At 41.6% G+C, this 16,351-nt stretch overlaps 1 protein-coding gene across 7 annotated transcripts in view; it reads left to right on the top strand.

The window, feature by feature from the left end:
• TSNARE1 (t-SNARE domain containing 1) overlaps positions 1-16,351 on the top strand; it is a 442,869-nt gene that overhangs the window by 246,216 nt on the left and 180,302 nt on the right. The window lies entirely within an intron of this gene.

Raw genomic sequence — 16,351 nt, 5'->3', positions numbered from 1 at the left:
AAAAGTCCAATAGTCAATTGAAGTGCAGCTGCACTCTCCTGAATTTTAACAATTTTAGCAAGGAACTGCTAACACACTTCACATTATGGGATTATTATGGGATTATAACATCTCTGTGTTAAAGGGGAGAGGAAATCCTTGTCGTTCATTGCACTCATCGAACTCCCTTTTCTTCTGGAAATAAAGGAGAAGATGGGGAAAGGGAGTGAGGGCAAAGAAAAGGAAAAGAAGAAAATTAAGACTGGAATGAAGCCTTGAAATTGGCAGCTGTCAGCAGCCCTCAGGACAAGTGATAAAATGCTGCATTAAAGTAGCTGCAGTGTGAAATGCCATTGACAGAATAACGAGGATGGGAAATCACTTTATAAATGTGCTTACCAGGATAAACAGATGTGACTGAGGGCGACTCCACTCTGTCACTAAACACTTGAAAGGGCAAAATTTATGGCAAATTATTTTCTGTTGGGGAAAAAAAAAAGAAGAAGAACACAATGAAAAGATACAAAACTAAACTCAGAGAGGCTTCAGACAGAGGTGAAGGTTCAGTGCCCATGTAAGGGTGGGAATCAGGGCAGAAACACTCTCCTGTAATAAACCATTTTGAGAGTCCAATAAATCAAAATGCAGCAGTGTGTGATGATGCTGAGGAAGGGGGAGCCTGGTTCCTGGTTTGTCACATTTTACAAAGGCAGGAGCCACTCCAGGGACATGGCTTGGGGTCTTTCACACACAAAAAATGCAAAGAGATGTTAGTTCAGTTTTCTGCTGAGCTGGGCTGGCTGGACAGTAGCTGCTCATGAAGGTGGCCAAAATTCAAAGGATCAATGAGCCTTTGGACAATGCTCTCAGGAACATGGTCAGCTCTTGGGGATGTTCTGCACAGGGCCAGGAGTTGGGCTTGATGATCCTGACAGGTTCCTTTCAAATCAGGATATTTTGTGATTTTATGGTTTTTGGGTTTGGTTATGGAAATGAAACTTTATTCTGTTTCTGTTCTAAATTGCCTCCTCATGTTAGCAACTAAAGAAATGCTGCAGTTTTGGTTGGTAAGGAGTGGACAGACAGGAAAACCTATCAATTTATGCTAAAGAGTCATCAAAGAGTGAGAACTTATTGTCACCAGCCAAAACCCAAAAAAATGGCTTTTTCCTCTTGATTTTAGAAGTGTTTGAACAACTTCAGTGACTTTTCAGTGTTGCTTATTAAGGCCTGATAAAAATTTCTTGGTATTACTTAGCATTAATAAAAATTCAAATATATATGTAGCCTCAAGTTTCTCCAGGGGAGGTTCAGGTTGGATATTAGGAAAAATTTCTTCAATGAAAGTGTGATCAGACATTGGAACAAGCTTGGTGGGGAAGTACTGAAATCACCATCCCTGCAAGGGTTCAAAAATGAGTAGACATGGCATTTCATGGTATGGTTTAGTAGACATGGTGGTCAAAGGTTGAACTTGATGGTCTTGAAAGCCTTTTCCAGCCTTAGTGATTCTGTGGTTCTGTATCAGACTCTATGACATATCATACATGAGGCATGATAGGTGTAATGCCCAAAGTCCTCTGTGCTGGAAAATTATTTATTTTGCCAATCTGAAACTCCTTGAATGGAGAAAGCAATGAATTATCTGCAGTGTTAACAGCAAAGAGCAGCCTTTTCAAGGTACATTCAGTCTGAAAGAAACTCCCCAATTCCTCCAATTCTCCCCCCATACCCCACATCCTTCCAGATTTCCCAGTGCTTCATCCTTTGAGCCAGAAACACCACTGTGTAGCTAGGAATGAGCTGAGCCATCCCCCCTTCAAGTCTAGACTCTCACCTGCCTCATTTGCAAATTAAAACAAAATTAAAATAGTCCATTGAAAGCTAATCTGAACTCAGGGAGCACAAGCTGAGCGTGATTGAATATAAATGCTTAAAACTTTCTAATAAACCAGAGAGCTGAATCCCAATTCCTCCAAATTAGCATTTCCTCGGGGAGGAGGGGGCAATGCAGGTGGGAAAGCAGGCAGGATAACTCACTGCTCTGCTAAGTGACTGGTGGGTTTATAAGTGCAGGACTATCTGCTCTGTCACTGTAGATGTGCCTGATGGTTCCTAAATGCAGCCCTTGGGACAGGGCTGGCTGTGGCTTGTTGTCACACACAGCTGATAGATGGCACACTGTTGTCAGGATTCCCTGCTGCAGATGCCATTGTTCCTTGCTGAAGGGGAGATGCTGCTGTCTGATTGTTATCTGCTGCTGTTTAATGGCAGAAAGTGTCTTTGTGGCTATTGATAAGTTGGTTAAATCTTATTGAGTTTCACCTTTTGTTTCCCGTGGACGAGGATGTTTAGCAGAGCAGAGATTTGCTGAAATTGTTGTAACTGGGAAAGGCTGAGGGAGAGGTGGATGATTTAATCAGTTTAGTGACTGGAGCTGATGGGAAGTTTGTGGCTGCAGTCTGAAATAGTCCTTCTCTCTCTGATTTCAAGAGCTTGTATTGATTGCATCGAGTATTAGACAAATGGAGTAAAGAGCAATCTTTAAACATCATCAAATCCTTGTCTCAGCTCTAAGATGGGATCAACAACCCAAATAATTATTAACTTCTTATATAGATGTCTCCTGTTGCAGTTTCAGTCCATGAATTTCTGTCAAATGGATGGGGAATATGGAGAACAGGTTATTCCCTTCCTGTTTGCAACAGTTCCACTTGTCAGAAAAGCACAATCACATCTGTTGTGTTCCCCCCACCCCTCCAACCCCACTCACCCTGCTTTTTCTACATTGAAAACCACACTAATTCCTGTTTTTCTGTCAGCCTGTGTTTATAACACCTGTGATTATTCCTATGGCATTCCTCTGAACTGTCTCCAGGTGTTCCTCCTGAGATTTATTGCTCAAAATTGGACAAAATACTGCATCCCACAAGCGCCAGCTTTGTCCCCAGCACCCCTCAACACCTTTCATTTTATGTTTGCTTGTTTACTTCTTGAGGACTTCTGCCTGGGAAGTTGCCTCCTATTCCTCATGTCTAACTGTAGAGCTTTGTAATTTCATTATTTGACTTCATACTTTTTCCTTGCAGTGCTTCCCCATTTTAACAAGATCACTTTGAATTCTAATCGTATCTTCTGACAGGCTTGAAATATTTCTGAGCTTCGCTTCACCTTAATATTTATTAACTGCCTTTTCTACTCCATCACCTAAACCATTCCTGAAAAATATTGGTTAGTCCCCAATCCAGGAAAACCACAAGAACTTAGGGCATCATAACATACCCTCCCTCACTTTCTGCCCACTCTGCTTTTGATTCAGCCCAGGACACAGGGGACTTTCTGGGCTTCAAGTGCACATGGCCAGCTCATGCCAAATTTTTCATCCACCAGGTATTCCCACCTCCTTCTCTGCAAGGTTGCTCCCATTCCATCACCCAGTCTGTTCAGATTCTGGGAATTGTCCAGGAACAGGGACTTGTATTTGTCCTTGTTGAACTTTGGGATGTTGAACTCCTTTCTGTGCATCTTTCAAGTCCTTACCAAAGAGAATTACTGATGGAAAAATATTTTTAAAGTGTCATTTCTGAGCCGATTTTACAGTATTTTCATCTAGACTTCATTTGTTCTACTTGCGTATTTGTCATCTGCTGCTTTTCCCCCTCCTCAGGTGTTGCCCTGTCCCAGAAATGTACCAGGCAATTTTGGACAAATGCACATTTCTTTCTGCTCATTCTCCTGCTGTGTTTTGTGCAACAGCAAATCATACATTGGATTATTTGTCCCATCATCTGTACAACTGGGGCTGCACAGGGCTGGCCTTAACCTGTCTGGCCTCTAATTCCCAGATTTTTGGATTTTGCACTGTCCAGACTGTACACTCTTTTCTCTCTTCTGGAAGCTCACCTGATTCCCCACGAATTTTCAGAGTTTACAGCTCTAAGGTTGTCTCTCTATTTCTCTAAAAATTTCTGTTTAGTATTTATGAGTCACAGACAGTTTGAAAATACCTAACCCTTAATCTCACTCCACAATCCCAGTGTTGGCTCCCCGTGGACTCTAAAGGGAGCCCAGGGGAAATTGCTGAGCAGTAAATGTAGGAGTAGCAGACATCAACATATAATTCACCAACTCTGCACTATAAATAATTCCTCCTTCCTCCAGAGATCAAAATGACCCAGACTTTGTTCTGTGAGAGCATTTCTCCATCTGCCAATGGCACATACACAAAACTCTCCAAGTAAAGTGAATGATTAATTGCTTGAATGATAGCTCCTTTGATCAGAGAGCGAGCTGCTTGTTGTTCAGAACTGTAATTTTAATTACGGGACGGAATTGCAATTCACAATTTTGATCTGAGAACGAACACAAGATCCCTGGGTTTGGGGTGGCAGACACCAGCTGGTATTGTACTGTTTCTGCAAACATATGAGCTCCAATGCCCACAGCATGAGCAACAAACAGGAGGAGCTGGAAGCCATTGTGCCACAGGAAAACTGTGATTGGAAACAGGGTGGGAGGACTGAAACAGCTAAAGGGCTGGAATGGATGGCTGCAAACTCTTCAGAAGGGACAGACAAGGGAGGAGAGGTTTTGGGGTAATCCTTGTGTCCATAGGGCTGAGTTCTTGTGGGTCAGAATCATGGGGAAGGCCAGCAAGACAGATATCCTGGATAGATATAGATATAGATATAGATATAGATATAGATATAGATAATATAGATAGATATAGATAGATATAGATGCTATAGATTATATAGCTATAGCTATATATAGATAGATATAGATATAGATTATATAGATATAAAGATAGATATAGATATAGATATATAGATAGATATAGATAGAGATGATATAGATATATATAGATATAGATAGAGATTAGATATAGATATAGATATACATAGATACATAGATATATAGATATATACCTATATAGATATATAGATATAGATAGATATAGAGTCTGTTATAGACCACCCAGCCAGGATGAAGAGATGGATAAAATGTTCTAGAAGCACCTGGGAGAAGCATCACAAATGCTGGCCTTTGTCCCCATGGGTGAATGCAATTTAACCAGGAGTCTGCTGGAAATACAACACAGCAAGGAGAAAACAGTCCAGGATGTTCCTGGAGAGTGTTGGAGATAAATTCCTGACACAACTGGTGAGTGAGCCAACTACAGAAGCTGTGCCACTGGAACTGTTGGGCAGTTTTAACAAGAAATCAGAAATTTTCACCTGGACAGTGAGCACAGACACTTGGAAAATAAAGTGAAGTGTCACACAGCCTTTAGTGTCTGCCTTAGATTTTGGCACCTTTTATGTGATAGGAAGGTGTGTGAGAAATGAGAGCATTTTGGACTGCTCTTTCTATTAGAAATTTGGAGGTGATCCAGAGGGAAATAAATGAGGAAGAAGAATTAAGTGTAATTTATGAAGAGAGATTACAGGAATTTACCAATTGCAGGCTCAGAAAGTGCAGCAGTGATTAGTTGAGCCATGATGACTGCGTAGAAATACTTGATGTGCAATAGCATTGAAAAAAGGGTAGAATAATTTAAAATATTAAGGTTGAAGGTAGTAACAAATTACCAAGTAGTAACTAAGGACAGAGAGAAATAAATTAAGCATTAAGAAAAAAACTCTTGAACAATGAAATTAATCATTTTGGATATAATGGATATTTTTAAAACAGACAGTCTCTCGTGTATAGAATGGAGAATAAAACCATGTGAGGGTGTTTGGGAGAGTCAGCTTGCAGGAGGTGATAGCCATCAACCTTTCTTTTCTGAGCCTTTTAGCTGCAGCTGTAATTAATTGGCCCTCAGATACCTTTACTCAGCGTTTGTGCCTTTCAGGTTACCTGCATTATTAAATGAAAATACGTAAGAAAAGTGTCACCAGCATAGCTTGCATTCCACAGAGCCAAAACCTGGAAGAGCCAACAAAGACCATAGCATTTGGCTTTGAAATGCACAGGGAAATACAGGGCAGAGAGGGTTTTTCTGACTAGTATGGAACATTTATCTTCTTTTTTGGAGGAGATGTCAACCTTGGGCAGACCTTGGATATGGAGTTACTCGTGGAGCTGCTGCTCCATGGAGCCCTTGATGCCCTGCACAGCCAAACCTCTTTTTTTTGGCTGAGCTCCTCAGGCTCCTGAAGAAACAGGACAAGATCTCTCATCTTGTGAGGAGCTGTGGGAGCTCTAACACAACAAAGACCTCTTGAAACAAGTCCAGAGGAGGCAACTAAGCTGATCAAAGGGCTGGAACACCTCTGCTCTGGAGCCAGGCTGGGAGAGCTGGAGATGTTCAGCATGGAGAGGCTCCAGGGAGAGCTTAGAGAGCCTTGCAGGGCTTAAAGGGGCTCCAGGAGAGCTGGAGAGGGACTTTGGACAAGGAATGGAGTGACAGGCAAGGGGAAATGGCCTTGAGGTGAAGGAGAGTGGGTTTAGTTTACATTTTTGGAGGAAATTCCTTCCTGTAAGAGTGGTGAGGCACTGGAACAGCTTGTCCAGAGAAGCTGTGATTGTTCCATCCATGGAGGTGCTCAAGGCAGGCTGGACTGGGCTTTGAGTAGCCTGGTCTAGTGGAAGATGTCCCTGCCCATGGCAGGAGGTTGGAAATGGATGATCTTGAAGGTCTCTCCCAAACCCTTCCATAATTTTATGATTCCAACCTCCAATCTGTAAAAGATTGCAACTTCCTCTCTGCACCAAACCCATGAACTCCATTTGTAATAAGGACTGAACTGTCTCCAAACTCTGTACAGGGAACAGCAGTTTCAGCCACTTCTAAACAGAGAATTGGCAGCAGAGCAGTGAATTGTAAAAAGATGCTGCGTATTTCCCTTTTCCCTTTGTCTTTCTCCTTTCAGTTAAAGTTAGATGTTCCTTTTTAATTTGCCGAGAATAAATAGTGCACCTAAATGAATCACTCTGTTGATAGCTGCAGATCAGACTCTGCAATCAGTATTTTATTTAAGTAAAATAATTGAGCAGCAATTGATAATACATGACAGCTTAAGATTGCTCTAATTGCTTGGCTTCCCAGAACACTCCTAAAAAGAAAATGAATTCCTTCATTGTATTTTTTTTTCTGGCTCCATGACCCTCATGGAAATAAATCCAGAGTGGAGAATTAATAGTGCTGCAAACAAAGTGTAGAAAGTGTTGAAGTTTTTGTCATAATCTTTGCACGGTTTCTATTTTTGAAGATAACATACCACCTGCAATAAACTGCCTTTCCTGGGGCTGGTATCAGTCAGGGTGATAGATTACAACTACTTCCCTCACTGCTGCTATTAGTTTGTACATTGCAGCCTGGGGCAGGAAGAAGGAGATGCTAAAGGAAAAGTCACCATGGAAGAAACTGAGTTTGGAGTTTGCTTATGGATTTCCATCTCTTTGGTGACTTGGTACTCAGGAGACTTTCTTCTCTGCAGCTGCAAAAAAACATAGCTGTAAATATTAAATTCATTTGATCTTCCTTTTTTAAAAAGATAAGTGTCCCCAACAAACATTCCTATTGCATATAAAAAAATAATAACTTCCTTTTTTTCATAGGTTGCTGTAAGAACTCGTATATCTCACTTTATGCAGTTTGCTGCTGTAGAGACCAATGGCTCATTGGAGCTGTTGGAGAGGAAAATAAATGTGCAATACAGACAAATAGTTCCTATTGGACAGATATCTACCACATGAAACACTCCGTGACAATTGCATCAAATCATTGTGGTTATTGCCCAGCTCTTGCTAAAAGAAAAGGGATCTGTTGCTCATAAAAGCCTTTTTTTGGACAAAGCTGTGGACTATTGTGGGTGGAAAAACTCCTCTGGCTGGTGTGGCTTTTATGTTTACCTTTTTTGTTGTATTTAGTTTTTGCTTTCAGGGTGTCAGGCCAGTGAATTTCACAAACCCTAAGCTATAACCTATATTCTAAATACAAATAGATATCCTCTATTGGGATAATCTTCATCTTCCCTGAATATTTTTATTCCTGGTCTACAAAGGCCATAATGTCAGGCATTTCATTATCTCTGTTCACTTTGAGTCTTCCATGCAATTACTTTTGTGCCATTTGATTAGCCTATATACATATGTGAATTAACTCAGAATGGACTCCTTAATTCAACTCCAGGGAGCTGGGACAGGTGAGTAGGCAAAAAAATCCCACAAAAAACCCTTCCAGCATGTCAGAAAACAGGAGCAATATTTCTGATCCGTGAGTCTCTTTCATATCCAGCCCAAGGGTTTTTTGGGAAAGCAAGGATATTAATCTTTCTTTAGTGGTGAAATAGATAGAAACTTGGCTGTAGGAGAGCAAAAGTTTGGATTTGTAGGGTGGGTGCAGAAACTTTCTTTTGCAACCTTGAGAAAATAAATCATAGAATCATGGAATTATTTGGGCTGGGACCTCAACGATCTCCCAGTTCCATCCCCTCCTGCCATGGATCAGGTTGTTCAGGGTTTTTGCTTCCAAATGTGCACTGAAAAATCCCAGAGTCTTGTTCCAGCTGTGTTAACAAAGTGCAGGAGAGTCAGACCTTCAGTAAAGAGAAATAAAATTGCAGTATATTCCCTTCTGGTGAGCAGAGCTAATGTTCACTCAGAAGAGTAAAGAAATCACTTCCCTCTTCATTTCCTTGGTTTGTGGATTTCCCTTCCTCTTTCACTCTTTGTGGACTTGATGAGTGTCTGGTGGAAGAGAAGAGTGGTGGGGATGAAGGAAGGGCTGCAAAATATGTAAATGCACATGATCTCCTCCATCATGGATGATTTTTGAAGCATATCTCCATTTGTTCTGCACCTCAGCTTTGTGGAATAATTCCTGCATTCTTCACACCCCTCTGTCCCTCTTGTCCACTCTTGTGAAGCTCCAGCTGGAGCTCTGCTTCCAGCTCTGGAATGTCCAAGGCCAGGTTGGATGGGGCTTGGAGCAACCTGGGATAGTGGAAGGTGTCCCTGCCCATGGCAGGGGGTTGGAATGAGATGATCTTTAAGGTCTGTTCAACCCAAACCATTCTGTGACTTCATGATTTTAATTCCCTGATGACCCAACTGTTGCATGTCAGTTTTCTGATGTGACCAATTCCTGCTTACACCACTCCTGCTCTCCTGGATATCAAACTATTACAGCATTAACTTGAAGGCAAAATGGAATCAACACACTTTTTTTTGTTATATCTAATCAAGGCAAACAAATTTTTCTTTTATTTTAATTTTTTGTTTACTTGCCTGTTATCAGATCATATCAGTCTTCATGCTTATTTTACACCAGAGTGTTTAGCCAGGAAAAAGAAGCCTGAGATTTAAGGTCTGTTTTCTGCTACTGTAGACAGAAATAGGCTGTGTTTATATCTCTGCAATCTGCTAAGCCTCAAATGTTCATTTAACACCTGGTGTATGCTCAGGGCAAGTTAATCTTGAAATTATTAGTGTCTCTGTATATAGAGTAGCTGTTTACACAGGTGGGAATGTCTGTGGTACATGAGAATACATGTGTTTATGTGTCTGTATAAATACCCACGTGTACATCCATACAGGAATTCATACACCTTTACAAACTGGCAAATTTAAATGAAATTTAGGGTGTTAATTAATTTGAAGGTCAGGATCAAAGTTGGTAACAAGAATGCTTTATGTTATCTTTGATGCTTTATATTTCCCAAATATGAAGTGAGGATATCTACTTAAAAACAGAACTATTGATGACCTCCTCCTTCAACACAAGTCCTATTTCCAGATCCAAAGGGTTTTCAAAAAGGACCAGCTATCTCTTCCTATATTTGTATTATTATTTTTCCCTTAGACAACCCTGACAAGGGGGAATGACTTTAAACTAGTAGAAGGCAGGTTTAGATTGGATTTTAGGAAGAAATTCTTCCCTGTGAGGGTGCTGAGGCCCTGGCACAGGTTTCCCAGAGAAGCTGTGGCTGCTCCATCCCTTGAATTGTTCCAGGCCAGGTTGAATGGGAGTTGGAGCAACCTGGGATAGAGGAAGGTGTCCCTGCCCATGGCAGGAAGTTGGAACAAGATGATCTTTAATGTCCATTCAACCCAAACGTGCCTGTGATTTTATGATTCTGATTCCATGATGATACAACTGGCAGGATTTGTGACCCTGTGGGAGACCCATGTGGAGAAATGCAGCCCATGGGAGAGACCAAGGTTAGAGGAGTTTGTGGGACTAATTGCCATGACAGAGACCCCAAAATGGAGCTGGGGAAGAGTGTGAGGAGGAAGAAACATGTGGTGAACTGACCACAGCCCTCATTCCCTATTCCCTGTGCCCCAGCAGTGGAGGAGGGAGTGAACATGGGAGTGAAGTTAAGGCCAGGAACAACAGAAGGCTGGGGGGAAAGTGTTTTAAGATTTGGTTTTGTTTTTCATTACCCTACTCTGATTTTGATTGGTAATGAACAAAACTGAGTCTATTTTTGAGTTAGTCTATGACACTAACTTCTGACTGGTCTCTCCCTGTCCTTGTCTCACCCCACGAGTGTTTTGTTATATTTTCTCTGCCCTGTCCAGCTGAGGAGGGGAGTGACAGAGCAGCTTTGCTGGGCATGTGGCATCCAGCCAGGGCCAACCCAGCCCAGGCAGAATGAATAAAACAGCAGCTGGCTGCTTGCAGGATCTCTGTGCTCATCCCTCTTGAGGTGCCCTCTGAAATGGCCTCAGCTCTCTCTGATGATCTCGAGGCATCTCAGCTCCCACAGCCTCTCCTTTTGGCTTTGGGGGGACAGGAACTCCCTGCCTGCTGTGTTTCTTGAGTTGCAGTCCCCAGGTGGGTGCTGGACTGGCATCCCAAAGCTCAGCATGACTGCTTTAATTATACAGCCCAGTTCTGCACTCCCTGAGATGACACAGACCTCTAAGACAGACAAAGAGAGAGGAAAAGCACACAGGCAAGAGAGAGAGAGAAACTCCACACTCTGGCTGTTGCTCAGTCCCAGAGGAGATCTAACTCAGTCTGTAATTGCTGTTCTGGATAGCTTCTGCCCTCAAAACAATTTTCTGCTGGTCTGTTGTTGCTTAGGCTGAATCAGGTTGATTTATTGAATGTCATTTTTTTCCCCAGCCATAGACAAGAGAAAAATATTTGTTGAAAGGCTGTTGCAGCAAGATTTAGTTTCTGCCCATCTTGCATCAGAGGCTTGCTCACGTTTTGTATTATTTTTTCCCTTTCCTTTCCTTCCCCTGTCTCTCAGAACAGAACAAGGACAGACAAATACCATGCTTTGATTTGTTTTTCCATGTCCATACATGGTGGACCACAGGGTAGGAGATGCCTCGTGGGTGTTGCAGAGGGGACAAAACACAAGGAACACCTCAGCATCTCTCTGGTAAAACATGACAGACACTACAAAAGCCTGTTGGTTTTGTTTTGTTTTGTTTTTTTCCTTGTTTCTTTATTTTTTTCCCCCAAAGATAACAAGCACAAGGGTTTTGTTTTGCTTTATTGTGCTTTGGAGTGCTTCCATGTGCAGAAATACACACAGGGGCATTATAGGACATCTTTCAGAATCTCCTTGAGGTTTATTTTATAGCTCTCCTGGCTGCTTGCTGCAGAGTGGATGATGGGTCAGAATGTGACCTCCCTTGTAAAATTCAGCAGCTCCTGCATATTGAGGCAGCAATTAATTTAAATGCTAATTTATAGTCCTTTAAAAAAAAAGGATGGCTGGTTTGTGAGTAAACACAAAAGCACATGTGCTAAGTAGGACAGACCACTGATACTTCTGATCCCATTTTTATACAAACCTAAGGCAAACATTCCTAGAAATAAGTGTGACTCTTCCCTTGAGGACCTGAGCTGACACTGATAGAGGAGGCTGGGATTTGGCTCCATGTGAGAGAGGAATTATTGACTACACAGATTTGTGCTGTGTCCTTCTGAGGAGAGCATGTTCCCCTCTCTGGTTTATTTAACACCATTCCCAAGGCTGGAGTACAGCAGTGTCCTTAGGATATCAGAAAGGTCAGGGTTATCTTGGAAGTTTTCAGTGTGAATAAATCCTCACCCCACAAAGCGTGAGAGTGGAAGAGAAAAGAACATTACTTATTTGGTGTCTTGGAAATACTTCAGAAATGCTCATTCCATGGCAAAATGGGCTGCTGGGAGTTGTTGTTCCCACATCGGTGACAATGTCTGGGCTTTATAACCCAGATTGCTCACAAATTAATTTCAAAGATGTTGAAATTACAGTCTTGTTCAAGTAAAAAAAAAGGGAATTTGAAATTTCTGGTTTATCTGCAAAATCATATTTCCAACCCTTTTTCTGTCAGAGTTGGAAAGTCAAAATTTTTTTTACAAAATCTCAGTACTTTGCAGTGACATTATTCACTTACTGAATCAGGGTAAATGACTCAAATAATCCTGCCATTTTAACCTAGTACTTTCTGTTATGAACTTCCCAAACTAATTTTCCCTAGTGAGAGTTAATCCTCCAGAACGTTAGGGGCTCAAATTCTTCCATATTTTTCATCTTTTCTCGTCTATCACTTCTCTTTTTTAGCCATCTTTAGGTACTGCCATTTCATTTTATTATTGAATAGTTTAATTCTTTTTGTTCCAGAATGGATGATATTAAATCCTGTCTACCAATCTGAACAATGGGTTTCTCGTTTTGGGGGAGGAGGAAAAAAAAATATAGAGGATTTATATGGAACAGTTTAAACGTGTCTCCCTCTTGCTGCAGAATATAGTGAATGAATTGTTGCCAGACAGGAAAGGTGTTAATTAAAACCCAGGGAGCCCCAGCCTAGTTAGCTGGCAGGGAGATAGAATTTTGGGAATGGTGGTGGCTGCTGCACTCCTGGGTTCTGTGGAGTCACAGATTCACGAGGAGCTGTATTTCATTGTGACTTCTGCAAAGTGTGTGCAAACACGGGAAACCAAAGGCAATCTGATTTTCCTAACAAACTCTGATGCCTGGCAAGTTCAGAGGTACTTGGGGATGGAGCAAACCTGGCAAGAAGGAGCAGAATCATAGCTCCAAGGTATATTCCATTATGGAACATCTTTATTTCTGGGTATTTTTCCTTCTTTTATTTCTTCCTTTGTTTTCCTTACATAGATCAAGGACTTTGAAACTTCACATTGCCAGGTTAAATTATTCAACAGATTTCTTGCTTCAGGTCAGATTGTTTTTGTTCTCTGTGCTTTATAACTCACCCCTGTTTGTTTTTCCTTAAGTGCAGTTTTTCCTTCCTCACAACCCAGCTCTGGCTCTCACTGATGCATATTTGCTAAACAGTAATTTTAAGTGTTATTGCAACATTATAGGAAAGATCTATACTCTGCAGCTGCAGATGGCTGGTTCTTCCCAAGTACCTGAATACAAATGGCAAAGCTAAACTGAATTTCCTTTCTCATTCTTTCCTGCCTCACGTGATATCTGGGGATCAGGACACAGACATGGCTAAATTAGCCGAGAAGGACCCTAAAAGAAATCAATGTATCATCTATTTTATTCTGGTGGAAATAGTCGGGGTGGGTGAGGGGCAGGTATAATTCAATATATTGCAATAAACTCTCTAACCAAATGTAGGTGCAAAAATATATTTGTGAGTTTTAAGCCACCTTCACTTAAAAGTGCTGGAAAGGAAGCATAACGAAGTAAAGCAGACTGAAGTGCAGAAAGGATTGTATTTGTGTTGTGAGGAACAGAAACCAAAAATTATGTCAGTGACAATTTAGTCAAGAGAGACAAATCAGCATTCAGGGCTTTTTTAGTTTGTTTTTGTTGTTGTTGTTGTTTGTATTTTCCTTAATCATCTTTTGCAAAGCAGTTAAATGAGAGCAGAACAATACATTAAAGTTAATTCTCACTTCTTCACATTTTGCTAAACTTTAGCTTTTCCCTTTGAAATATTTTTACAAAAAGCTCAGAAAACTTCCCCACTCAAAAAAATCACCACTAATTTCTCCTCATTTACCAGCAAAGATTTACTACCCCAGTGCTCAAGTGCAATCTCCAGTTACTTAAATGTCATTGTTGTGCAAAATATTCTGCAGTATTTACAAGGTAGGAATAATACCATCCATAATTAAAGCTTCATTATGCTTGACAAGTGAAGGAATGAAGTGCATTTTGTGGTACATTTCTCGGTCTTTGGTTGGGGGAATGTTTTTTGCTTTATTATGATTTCTCACAGCTTTTTCAATCTTTCGCTTTTCCTACATCTTCAGTTATTCAACAATTTGGTGTATTCTAGCACTCACAGCGGGACTCCCAGACCTCATTTTAAATTGATGCAATTCTATTGCATTATGTGTTTAAGTGTTATGCCAGTTATATTCTCATTGCAAACTTCAGTAGGAGGACATGGATTCATTTCGCACCATTTTCTAATTTTGCTAGTAGGGAAACTGAGTTCTTTAAAAAGTGAGTGAGAAGCAATTGGATCTTTTGGGATGAGCACAGAACCACAGAGTGGGTCAGGCTGGAAGGGACCACAGTGAGGTCATCTGGTCCAACCTCCCTGCTCCAGCAGGACCATCCCAGAGCACAGGACACTGGGTTGAGTCCAGATGGTTCTGGAATATCTCCAGTGAGGGAGATTCCACACCTTCTCTGGGTGATCTGTTCAGTGCTTGGTCACTGCACAGGGAAGAAGTCCTTCCTCATATTGAGATGGAACTTCCTGGGGATCAGTTCCTGCCTGTTCCTCCTGTCCCATTGCTGGACACCAGGGAGCAGAGCCTGGTCTATCTCTGACCCCTCCCTGCAGACTCTGACAGACAGGGGTGAGGTCTCCTCTCAGCCGTCTCTTCTCAAGGTTAAACAGCCCCAGCTCCCTCAGCCTTTCCTCATCAGATATTCTCCAGTCCAAAATCATCTTCAAAACCCTCTGCTGGACCTGCTCCAGGAGCTCCATGTCCCTCCTGTCCTGAGGAGCCCAGCACTGCACACAGCACTCCAGATGTTCCTCACCAGGGCTGAGCAGAGGGCCAGGATCACCTCCCTTGACCTGCTGGCAATGCTCTTCCCAATGCACCCCAGGATCCTGTTGGCCTTCTTGGCCACAAGGGCAAATTGCTGGTCATGGACAGATTGTTGTCCACCAGGACCCTCAGATCCTTCCCATGGAGCTTCTTCCCAGCATCTCCAGCCAGATGGACTAGATTTGAAAAGGGAGCCAAGCAGATAAAGGACTTACTGTGCCATTATTATCAAGAGAAGCAGATTTTTAGGAAATGTTCTCCCTGCTTTAAAAAGCATCCAGTGTTGTGCTCCCCACTGAAGGGATGTGTTGGGGTTGTGTGGCCAGGTTTTCTATCAGGGACTACAGGGGTGGTGAGAAGCTGCTGGGAGCTTCCTCATGTCCAGAAAAGCCAATTCCAGGTGGCTCCAAGACCAACATGCCTCTGGCCAACCCTGGGCCAATCAGAAATGGTGGTAATGCCTCTGTGATAACATTAAATAACAAAAAAAATTTGGTGAGTTGGAGATTTGGTGAGTGCCTGGAATCCAGCCATGGTCAAACAAAGCACAGGGTTTCCTGGACACACTGTTTGCCAGACAGTCTGTGGGATCCTCATCCTTGGAGACAGAAAAAACCAAGTGGATATGGCCCTGAGCAACCTACTTTAATTTTCTGCTCTGAGAAGGGGTGTTGGGTTAACTGATTTCCAGAATTTCCTGCCCATTTCAATATTTCTGTGATTCTCTGATTTTACAGCTGAAAAAAAACCTCATCCTGCTTGAGTATTTTTTATTCTCTGGTAATGTTGCCTTACTGCTAGTGCATTTAGCAGTGTCTATATTATTATGTCTATTATTGCTGAATTAATTCTTTTTACAAGAGACAGTGTCGTGTGAAGTCAACATATGCTCACATTTGCTCTTTTATATGGTAAGTGTTCAGAAATGAAGGAAACAAACTCATGGGTAATTTGCTGTGTTTTCTCAGAGAAAATTTCAGAGCTGAGTGTAGTTACTTTTTTTTTTTGTTTGTTTTTGTGATTTGAAAACATATAAATGAATCTGTTCATCAAACAGCTCTTTCCTTATTGCCCTACCAATAAGGCAATTTCAAATTCAGGGAGTTTTGGATTCTATCTCCATCAGTTTATGAATATCATCAGATGGATGCTGTGCTGAAAGATTTCCTTTTTCTGTGGAGGAGAAAACAGTCTGGGATGAATGGCCTGCATCAACAGTAACTTTTTTTAAAAGAGAAGGGTTTGCTGCTGTTGTTTTTATTGTTGTTTTTCCTTTGTCCCCCACAATTCTGAAAAGCAGCCATAAAATCTGATCATTCCACTTGTTTCTCTCACAAAGCTTGAGTCAGCTGGCTGACTTAGATCCAGCAAACCATGGCTCTGAGGGAATTTTTTTATTTACTATGGGAGCATTACAGT

Source organism: Lichenostomus cassidix, chromosome 2 (genome assembly GCF_008360975.1).
Source record: "Lichenostomus cassidix isolate B80296 chromosome 2, HeHo_3.0, whole genome shotgun sequence".
Taxonomy (NCBI): Eukaryota; Metazoa; Chordata; class Aves; order Passeriformes; family Meliphagidae; genus Lichenostomus; species Lichenostomus cassidix.
This window is presented reverse-complemented; position numbering and strand designations above follow the sequence as displayed.